The following is an 11,605-nucleotide window of genomic DNA, read 5'->3' on the forward strand; positions in this document are numbered from 1 at the left end:
AGTAAAATCCACAAGACACGGAGGGCTTGTCTCACTCATCTTCAAACTCCCAGGGTCACCCTGGTAGGTAAAGGGGACTCAAATGTCTTCTGAAGGAAGCGACTGGTTAGCTGCCAAGTTAAAGGGCCTCTGAAATTCAGAGCTCTGCATAGGAGTCCAGCACACTTTATTATGAATGACTCCAACCACGGCAGAAGTGGCCGTGGAACCAGTGCTAACCAATTCAGGGTTTGTTCTCAGTTCATTATCACAATGCATTCTCACAGAGCAGCTGCGCACAGATCCTCAGACGTCTACAGAGTGGGACGATGGCGCCAAGTCACGTGAACGTCCTGTTGCAGACTGGTAGACACCGGTCAGACATGGACCCAGGCAGAGCACAGACCTCGCGTTAAATCTGTTCCCTGTAAACAGCACTCCCTGACAGGCCCTTTCCTATCTGCACAGCTTCTACAAATTCAACTCTCGCACCTGACACCTAAGAATACTGCACACCCCCATGTGAACCCCCCATTTACCTCCCAAAATGACCTGGCATGGCCGAGTACAAAAACTTTCAACATAAGGGAACTGGAGGGCATGTGGGACTTTCTCGAGTCCCTGCTGCCTCCTGATGGGAGGGCCCAATGCTTCACACCCCTAGTGAAGGGCGGATCTCTTCAGCCCCCCGGCTTTGACTTGGAGCTTAAATCAGCATTAACTAATTTCACTTTCCAGGACCAACTTCAAAGGCCTGCAAAGCCAGAGAAGGGAGAGGAGATGGAACACGCCCTCACCTCAGACCTGCCGCAAGCACGCACTTCTCAGATGCGTCCCAAGGTGCACAGCGTGTCCGATGCCTGTTTCACATCCACTGACCTGCAGGTCTTCTATGTGGCATCAGCCTCCTGGGCACTGGAAACAAGAGGTATAATGGCAAGTCCCCTATGCAGCAAAGGTGAGGCAAAGGAACCCAACGCAATGGAACTGATCTTTTTCTGACAGTATCAAAACAGAAGGAAAATACTGTACAGTCAACTCCCCCTCACGCAGGTTTATTTACCTGTGACTCAGAGGCCATGACAGAGAACTTCAGGTTCTTACCGATTCCTATTTTCCCCATCCAGGAAGCCTTTGTTTTTAATATCGTACGAACTTGCCATTTTGTAGGCCAAAAACAGCAAATATCGGCAGTTTCCTACGGTTCAACTGAATAAAATATGATCATGGCCTTTTGTGAAACCATGATGAAAAGGTGGATATCTCAATATGTGTTTCCAGACTGGCTTTGTTCCTGAAGCAGTAACTCTGTTCACTCAGGATATTAGACACTGAAGAATAAACATCAATATCCCACCAAGAAAACCAAAGGAATGAAATAATTTTGCATCCACCTTGGAGCCTTTTTAGGACAAGGCAGGACACAAACTTCTAAAAAGCTGCAATTATCCCTCTGTATACACAGGGACATGGATTCCAGAACACCCCCCGAGTTTACCCAAATCTACGTATCCACAGGACTCCACGGCCACCCTATGGAACCACATGTAGGAAACGTTGGCCCTCCACAAAGCCAGGATTTTTCAGTAAGGGTTTGGTTGGAAAATAATTAACATAAGTGATCCTTCGAAGCTCAAAACCTATGTTGTTCAGGGTCAGCTGCATTTATTACTTGTGTCATATCTGAGGCCTGAAAGCCATCATTCTCGGTACCTTAACGTGATGGTTAACAAACTAACTGTTCTGATTAGAAAGAGGAAAAAGCTTATTTTTAAGCTGACAATGAGAGTGGATGCGGCTACGGTGAACGGAGAACAGACCTAAGCAAGCACCAAGGCTGGGGTGACTGCCTGTGCTCAGACCCACCAGGGCCTGTTCTTCCACCTCCCTCTGCTGAAAGGGATAACCTCCTTCTCCCCCACGACTAAAGGGCTTTTTTTAAATATTCACACGAGAAGTGCTATGAAAAGCTGAAAGGTCACAGATAACATTTTAAAAAATAAACATTAACGTAAGAATTTAACAAGCCCATTATGATTTTTTAAAAAAATGGTATTAAGTTCTTGGGTTTGGTGGCTCATGGCCATAATCCCAGCACTTTGGGTGGCCGAGGTGGGTGTATCACCTGAGGTCAAGAGTTTAAGACCAGCCTGGCCAACATGGTGAAATCCCTTCTCTAACGAAAATACGAAAATTAGCCAGGCATGGTGGCAGACGCCTGTAGCCCCAGTTACTTGGGAGGCTGAGGGAGGAGAATCACTTGAACCTGGGAGGGAGAGTTTGCAATGAGCCAAGATCGTGCCATTGCACTTCAGCCTGGGCGTTGAGTGTGAAACTCCATCCCAAAAAGAAAAACTAAGTATAAAATTTTCCTTCCAATGAACCTATAATTCAGCCACCGAGGTATCCTATAGCTACTTATTCAGCCATGAGATACACCACAAGAGATATAGGCGAACAGGACACAGTTCTTCCCTTCAAGAAGGCTGCACCCTCAACAAAAGGGAGGCACATACTCCGAATGGAATCGGCATAGGAAACAGATGCTGCTGCAGGTTGAACTGGCTGCACAGAGCACCCACTCAGGTGTCTGAGAAACAAGGAGCCGCTGGTGCCATCACCTTCCATACCTGAGCTGGGACAGTGGGGAGCCTGTCATCACCAGGGACAAAGAGCCCCAGAACCACACAACGAGCTTACAAACTCACCGAGGCGATGACTGAGCAATGTGTGTGGAGTGATGCGAACACGCAGATGTCAGGGCCACGCGCGGCGTTGGTTTTGTGCATCAACCTGAGCATGCCCGGGGTGCCCAGATGGCTGGTTCTGCATTATTTCTGTGTGAGATGCATGTTTGTCTCCGGACTGAGTGGAGACCCATCCTCGCCGCTGTGGGGGGCACCACCCTATCCACCCAGGGCCCGAGTAAAACAGCAAGGCGGGGAAAACTGGGTTCACTCCACCTGTCTGGCTGATGGGCCAGTGACATCCGTCTTCTGCAGCCCGTGCTCCTGGGTCTCAGCTCCTCAGACCCTGGTGGGATCTGCACCCTCCGCTTCTCAAGTCTTCAAGCCACACCCTCTCAGGACTCTAGCTTGCAGGCTGTGGGTCCTGGGGCTTCTTGGACTCTGTAGCCCCTGCAGCAGGCCTCGCCCTGGAGACACACGCACACCTGGCTGGCTGTCTCTCTGGAAGCCCTGACTAAAAGTCGCCCCTAAAAGTGGTCTTCAGGGTTTCTTTCTAGCCCTAAGATCCCAGCGCCCCTCCTACAATTCTAGGCGGAAAAGTGAACGGAGACCAATGGACAGAGGTGTGTGCGAGGACACGCCAGGCAGCAGCACTGGGCAGGAGGGCACTAACGCTCACTAAGCAAAGAATCAATGCTGCTTGCCACAAAAATGAGAGCAGTAAAGATTTCTTCAAACAGAAATGAGTTTGTTTCATGATTTGCTCTTAATACATAAGAAAGCATAAAAGTAGGCCTATTAACAATTATGTAAGTCTTTACACGCCCTTGAACTACTTCTGTCCCTTTGTGTTTTTATAGAAAATAAGCCTGAGGTTAAAAAGAATAACGTCACTGGCCACAGCTGGGGCCACGCGAGGACACAGCTTATACCCCTGAGGTCCCTGGGTGCCCCATATCCTTCCCTTGCTATTTATGGAAATATGGGAGAAACCAGGAGGTCTGAGCATGGACCTGGCCGTGCTCCCAGGGGCCAAGGAAAGCACCCATCTGTCCAGTCTTCCCTCCACCCCGCGGTTTCCTCTTACTCAGACTCTTGGGCTGACGTGGCTCATGCACTCAGCAGCGCCATCATTAAACGTTTAGCTTCGCATCACGAGGGCCTCCTCTGGCCTCCTCTGACCACTCCTGAACCTGCAGTCAGCACTAGTCTGCAGGACACGCGTGGACAAAGTTGATGGATCACGGCTTCCAATGAGGAAGGTGCAGGCAAGGAGTCGGAGAGCCGGGGATGGAGCAGCACTCACCCAGGGAGGCGAAGGCCAACAGCGGCCACCACCGAGGGCCTCCCTTCCCACCCTGAGGGCAGCTCACCCAGGGAAGCGAAGGCCGACACCGGCCACCACTGATGGCCTCGAGGGCTCTCCCCACCCAGAAGGCAGCTGCGATCACATTTCCCATAGCACCAAGAGACCCTGTATTGAGCACAAACCTTTCCAACCTTCGAATCAATAAGGAATCACAACACAGACATTCCCTCAATCCAAATGGCCAGCCCACAAAACAGACACGCAATTATACACATTTCCTGTGGGAAAATCAGTCAGTCCCTGGGGCCTGGGTGACAGAGGGAAACTGTCTCAAAAAAAACAAAGGAGGTACACACATACATGCCATGTTCTTCTCTCAAAGAGACGGGCCCTTTTTTAAGATTCCAGAAGTAAATGTGGTTGTCACCCTGCTTTTGAGAGGATGGGCTGTTTTTTTTTTTTTCTTTTTTTTTTTCTTGAGACAGTCTCACTCTGTCACCCAGCCTGGAGTGCAGTGGCCGGATCTCAGCTCACTGCAAGCTCTGCCTCCCGGGCTTACGCCATTCTCCTGCCTCAGCCTCCCGAGTAGCTGGGACTACAGGCGCCCGCCACCTCGCCCGGCTAAACAGACTTTCCTCCATGCACCAAGGATGCACCACGGGGGCAGTGCTGCCCCCGCCTCCCCAGTCTCTGCTCAGGGTGGGGCAAGGGGAGCTCCGTTGTCTCCCGTATACACCGTCAACAGGCCAGGTGCTCAGAAGGAGGCTTCCAGGACTCACTGTAGGCATTCGTCAGCAGGGCAGGCAGTGCCTCGTGCTGGTGGGCATCCAGCAGTAAGGGAGTCTTGCACTTCACTCCCTGGGCCCAGCCCCTGAAAGAGGGGAAAGAGACACCTGTATCGTAACTCATGTGTATTTATAGATACACAGAGACTCTGCAGTGCAAGGTGCAGAACTAGAAGGAATCATGGAAATAAGAGGGAAGACATTTGGTTACGACTGGCAGAGTCACCTCAAGCCTCAGCACTTCCTGCCGGAGCCCTCACTGACCAGACTCCTCCAGGGTCACTGCCACTGCCTTGCCCAGCTCATGACAGGGCAGACAGTGACAGAGCCTCAGAACAACCTCCCACTCTTTCCTCACCAGCCCAGGGTACGAGCTGTTCATGAGTGTCCCAAAGCCTGAATGCGGGAACACAGAGGTGACTGAGCAGAAAGGGGGACAGCCACAATGGCCACGGGTGTGCAGATATTGCGGGGCACCCCAGCAGCCCTTTCCATCTTAAAGAGGACGGCCACTGGTGTGCGGATGCTCCCGCGTGACCCAGTCGTCCTCTCCACCTTATAGGGGAATGGCCACGGGTGTGCGGATATTCCCGGGTGCCCCAGAGCCCTTTTCACCTTAAGGAGATTTTCACAGTCTCATATCAGTCTCCAAACTATTCAGTGAGGTTGGAGGAGTATCACTGTGGGCCAACACTGATTAGCACCAAGTAAGGGCAATTTTATAACCATGTCTCAACCATGAAACAATCAGGTCTTTGGCCATCTGGTCTAAGCTTTTTCTGTAACAAAGTTGGATAATTTAGTTGAACTTTGGTTTTCCAAAGCTTGTTACAGAAACCACATCTTCCTAGGTGTGGCTCTGTGGTGTCACGTGCACACATCAGTAGCCAGGCTTGCCAAGACTCACGGCACGTTACACGTTCACCTGAGAAGGCTGCTGAATCATTGAGGGCTCTGGCGTGCTCTGAAATGAATTTGCCACTTCAGCCTACACTCTACTCCCTTGTTTGGTTAAAGAAACCCAAAAAGCAAAATTTGTTTTGGCCAATCGCGTGCTGACCCAACTACAGAGGTTTTAATTAGAGTACTTTCATTGCATCATAAAAAGCAAAGTCATATAGATCAACTCATTATTACCACTCCAAAGGTTTAGTAAATCTCCAGATAATCAGGCAAACATTTTAAGAAGCTACATTAAGGTTTACAATACTCAAAATTTAAAACTACATCCATGCTTCAAAAAACCACCATTCCCATTTTAGATGGCCAAATGCATATGAGAAAGAAAGAAACGTGCTGAGCGCATTTTTTGGGTAATCTTATGGAGAAACTGCCACTTTAAAAATGGCTCTAGTTCCTGGCTCCAGATGGGTGTGGTGGGTTGCCTCACTCAATTTCAACTCCACCTGAAGCTGGGACACTAGAAATCCATTCCCACACTCCAGGGCACCAGAATTCCCACTTCTGGAAACAGCCTGGAATACAGACCTGTAGCAGAGAATTCTTTCCTGCCCACCCTAACTGTCCTCTGTGGAAGGCGACAGTCAAAGACAAGTCCACCCCCCTAGTCGCAACTGCACCACGAAGAACCATTTCAAGGTGGGAAGTGATTGATCAGTGGGAACAGGCAGTTTAGCTAATCACTTATAAGGCTGAGAAGGGGGGTTTGAAGACCTGTATCTGGTCTTGTCCTCGGTAAATGGTCATCCGCCAGTCAGCCTAAGCCACATGGGAAGGGGCTTCTTGCAGTAAAAGTGGGGGCGCAGTTGTAGGGAAGGGGAATGTCTTAACCATCACTGTTTTGCAGGATCACAGGGCTCAGGCAATGTTCAGTATTGTCACACACCAAGGTTTTTACAGTCTGAAGAAAAGTACAGTCCTAAGGTATCAGTTCTCAAAGCCTTAAGTTCCTCCTGCTAAGATTCCCAGAGGGTCTCCACTTCTTGCACCGAACCCCAACTTGCACAGGCACCTGCGTCTTCCTCCTGCAGCAAATGCAGATAAGCTGTGGCTCTGCTGCAGTAATGATGCCATGCAGCCCTAACACCACAGCAGAGCAATGGCTCTGGCCTGAATGTCCCCAAAACCTCATGCTGAAACCATCTCCGACGGGATACATTAAGAGGTGGGGCCTTTGGGAGGTCCTGCTCTCAGGACTGGGGTTGGTGTCCTTCTTGGGAGGCCTGGAGGAGCCCTCCTGCTCCTCCACCACGTGAGTTCTGACGAGACGACCGCTGCCACGCAAGACCCGGCGAGATGCTGCCCTCTGTGAGCCACAGGCCCTGGGGCACCAGATGTGCAGGTGCCTTGACCTTGGACTGCCTTGACCTTGGACTTTCCAGCTTCCAGAGCTGTGAGCAATAAATGTCTCTTTACAAATCACCCAATCGACAGCAGCCGGACAGAGACAGTAATGTCACAACATGAGTCACTTTCTCAGTGGGCCAGAGGACTCCCCATGAGCCACCACTGTAAAGCAAGAACTCCCTGGAGGATGGAAAGGGGTTCACAAGGAATTCTACCCAGCACCAGGGTGTCTGTCCTTTCTTGCAGGAAGACAGCTGAGCCATGGCAGGAAACTACAGGGTGGGTGGGGCTGGACAGTAATGTGTCACCTGCTCATCTAAGCCTCAGTCTCCTGCCTCTCATCACGACAGTGGGGGTAACACCCCCCTCACCTGAGCTGTAGGGGGAGGTAAGAGTGCTGGGTGATTAACAATTGTTAGTTCCACAGAAATAAGGCAAAGAATCTGCCCCATGTCTTATAAAACCAAATCAGCCCAGGAATTCCACATCACTACTAATTTGCATGGGAAAATACCAGATTCTCCTAAGTTCTGGCATGTCATTTGTATTAATAAAGTTTGCAGAGTTTTCACATACTAAGTATATAAAACAGGAAAATAAATCATGCAATTTGGAGGCTGAAGCAGGAGAATCACTTGAGCACAGGCAGCGGAGGTTTCAGTGAGCCGAGGCCTCGCCACTGTACTTCAGTCTGGGTGACAGAACGAGACTCCATCTCAAAAAATAAAAAAAAAAAGATTTTGCTGCTTCATACTAGTAAAGTGGGCAGATTCTACACGCCAACTCTTATTCAAAGGTCACCTAACACTGACTCAGGAACTCTGGCCCTGGTGTGCTTGGAGTTTTAATCCTAACAGTGTTAAAGACCACTCCCCCAGGAGCTCTGAACAAGTACTCCAGGTATACGCTGAACAAGACCACACACTCTGACCGAAATCTAACTTCCCAGACCCAAACTACAGAACCACAGAAGACACTGCTTCTGTCCAACTTTGTGTTCTGCCATCGTTTGTGTCCATTATTTCCTACAAACCATCTCATTAGAATTTAGGGCACACAAAAGGCCGATACAACAGGGTTACTTTTCAAAGGTTTGGAGGTGAAGAACAGATACAATGCATTAACTTCCTATTGCTGCTGCAACAAATTACCACAAATGCAAACCTCCTCTCAGCCCTGGAAGTCAGGAGTCCCAGGGCTGAAGTCAAGGGGTCAGTAGCTTGTATTCCTGCCTGGAGTCTCCCAATTCATAGAAGCCACCATGCAGCTTGACTCACAGCCCCACACCCCTCCTACCACTGCCCCGGCCTCAGCCCTGCACCCCTCCGGACCCTGCCCCTGCCCCACACTCGCCCTCACCCCCACAGCCCTCTGGCCTCTATCTCGTCCTCAGGTCTCCTCCTCTGAGACAGACCCTCGTACTGCCTTCTCAAAAGGCACATGTGAAGACACTGGACGCACCTGGACAACCCAGGGTCCTCCCCCATCTCACTGTCCGTTACACTCACATCTGCAAAGCCTCTTTTGCCATGGAAACTTCATTAGACTAACAATCATTTAACAAGTCCATTATAATGATGTGAAAATTGGCATTGTTTTCCTCCTAATGAACAGATCAGTCACCCATGTGACCTATAAATATTTGACTATTAAATATACAATACTGTAGGAGACAGAGATGAGGAAGACGGTTCCTCCCTGAAAGACGACTGGACCCTAGACGGAGGGATAAACATTCTGAACAGAATCAACATAACTCAACATTTGAGTCGGAGAGGTCAAGCAATAAGACGTTCAAAGAAGCAACCAGAAAGTATGTACTGTGCCTGTAGTTCACATCTGCGCCTGGCGTCATGAGCACGAGCATGCGGACACGCACACAGGGCCCAAGTGTAAGATCAAATATAAGGAGCTTTCCACTGTAGTATTTAACTAGATCTTATTACAAAATAGCCTCCTGATTTTTATCCAAAAAGTTCTCTGTAATTAAGGAAATTAATTTTCCCCTAAAAGGCATTTCTCTAGCTATCATTCCATATAAACTAAATGGGCATATTAAAGAAAAAAGACAAATGTTTGACTTCGGGGGTTTGCCTACGACTTGAATAAGCATGATTTTCTTCTGGCCAAGCAGGGAGCAGCTGGACCAGACTGGAGGGAAGGAAGAACAAATTTCCACTCTGACCTCAGTTGGGCACCAGAGTCTTCCCTGTCAGAATGTGGGTGTGGTGCTTCCCACACACCAGCCTCTGATGAAACTCAGCCCAAGGGTGTGGGAAAAGGCTGTCTACTTCTGAAAAATCTACAAAGTGCAGACACATCAAAAGCTTCAGAAGACTGTAAACGGCCAAGGAGACCACTACACCCTTGGAGTTTACAGAAAATGGTCAGCATCACACGTGCCTGAGGTCCAGGGTCAGCTCCCGGCTGCCGCGACGCAGTGAACGCAGCCCTGGCTTCCCCTCTGATGCAGAGAGCTGGTCACTCTGCCGGCAGCACTCAGAGCTCAGAACATTCTAGAGGAAAGCAACGTGTTCCTTTTAAAATGGGGAACCGGGGCAGCACAACTGAAGCTCTACGACTGTCTCAACTACTGGGTTTCGGGGTAGCATTAGGAAATCGTGAGAATCCAAATCTCAATTTCATACAGATTCCAGATTCACTGCAGGTTCCAGAATTTCCTGAGACATTCTTCCAATTTATCACTCAAGATTCCCTTGCCAAAGCTAATAAAGTCTACATTCCTTACGGAAAATCCACCATAAGCACCACCACAAATAAGATCAACTGACTGACGCCCGCCCTTCGCACCAAACATAGAAACTGTTACTCACACAAGACTGTGCTGGAGGCAGCTCTCAGCTGAAGCCGAATCCGTGAGACTTCATTATCCCCCATTTTGGATCGAGTGTGAAGACTGTCAGCAAACCAGGGCCCCAATGTAAAGCAGAGAACAGATCTTCTGATGCCTGCCTGAACATTTCCTTCCCACCTCTGTCTTGGATATTGAACACCCTCAGAGCTACTGAGTCACCCACATTTGCAGGTCATTTATCCAGCCACCAGGATAACACAATTATGCGATAAAAATGCCTTCTCAGGGCTTTGTCATACTCAACAAAGAAGCTCAGAAGGCTAGGTAAGCGCAAGAAAGGGGGAAGCGTCCTCCAAACAGACAAAAACCAAGGAAAACCGTGCAGAGACTCGAGAGAGAGCAGAAACACAGCCCGCTGTAGCCTTTCAGGTCCTGCTGGCCGCAGCCCTGCGTTAGGTGGCACCATTTCCACAGATGCATCCTGCTGGGCCCACTTGAAAAGTCCCGCTTGCGAGACACTCACCCCCACTTCCAGCTCCTGCAAGACCTGCTGCAGCCCCACTCCATCCTGGGGGCCGACTGTGCAAGTCTTCCCGGCGAGACCCCTCAGAGCCTACTCAGTGTCTGAGACTGGGAAGCACCAAGGATCCAGAAAGGCACAATCCCGTTTCTCCTCGTGCTGCTTTCTGGGTTCCAAGTTGTCTAACGAGTCCTGCATAAACCCCGGGCTGGGGAGGCAGCCAGGGCCCAGCAGCACCCAGCTCATGCGCTCCACTCACCCCACAGAGGACCACGGAGGCCCCAGCACGCTCTGTCCGCGGGGCAAGACACCAGAAACAGCCACAGTTCAGGGTTCTGCCACCCGCCCCGCTGCCGTCATTACCTCCTGGGATCTGAATTCTCATTGGTTGGAAAAGTGATCCCACAGCTCCGCTGCCTTAATTACCTGCTGGGATCTGAAATTGTATTGGTTGGAAAGGGGATCTCATTGCTCAAGCACTCCCTTCTGCCTCCTTGCAAACAACATAAAAAATCCAAAACCCCTCGTAAAGAACGTTTACTATAACCTCAAAACAAGACACATCCCGAGACCAAGGAAGATACACACGCACATCTGACACCTGGTGGACGTCAGTGACCGACGCCACGGCTTCCGTGTGGCGTGTGAAGCGGGAGGCCTGTCACGGTGACTCAGGCTGGGGTCTGAATGGGGGTCTTCCAAGCAACTAGGCAACCAGGACGCACACCCCAAAACCCAAGTCCCCGCACTCATGTACCTGGCAGAAATGCTGCGTGGCCATCGACACCAGTTGTGAACCAAGACCGATCTGTGTCCTGTGGCCCTCACAACGTCCGTACATGCCTGGGCCCAGCAGAGGCCCTCACGGGCACCCTGCTCGCCTCCAGTGGGGCTCTCTCCTGCCAAAGGGGATGGCCCTGAAGTCCGTTGAGATTTCCAAAGCTCTACAAAGTCGTGCTTCCTCCTGCTTGTTCAGAAGGCCTAAAGCCCTGAAGACACCAGTGAGAATTGACCTAGCCTCTTAAGGCAGCTCAAATACCTAAACACAGGAACGCTGGACCTCTCTGCCCTCGAGAGCAGCCGATAACACACTGGGCTAAGCAGAAGGTACAGATGTCACATCCAGAAGCCAGTGGCGCTCAAGATTGCATTCCAGGAGCCGCCCATGTGAGTCCCTCCAAGGCTTCCAAGTCCCACTTGACT

This window comes from Macaca mulatta, chromosome 20 (assembly GCF_049350105.2).
Source record: "Macaca mulatta isolate MMU2019108-1 chromosome 20, T2T-MMU8v2.0, whole genome shotgun sequence".
Classification (NCBI taxonomy): Eukaryota; Metazoa; Chordata; class Mammalia; order Primates; family Cercopithecidae; genus Macaca; species Macaca mulatta.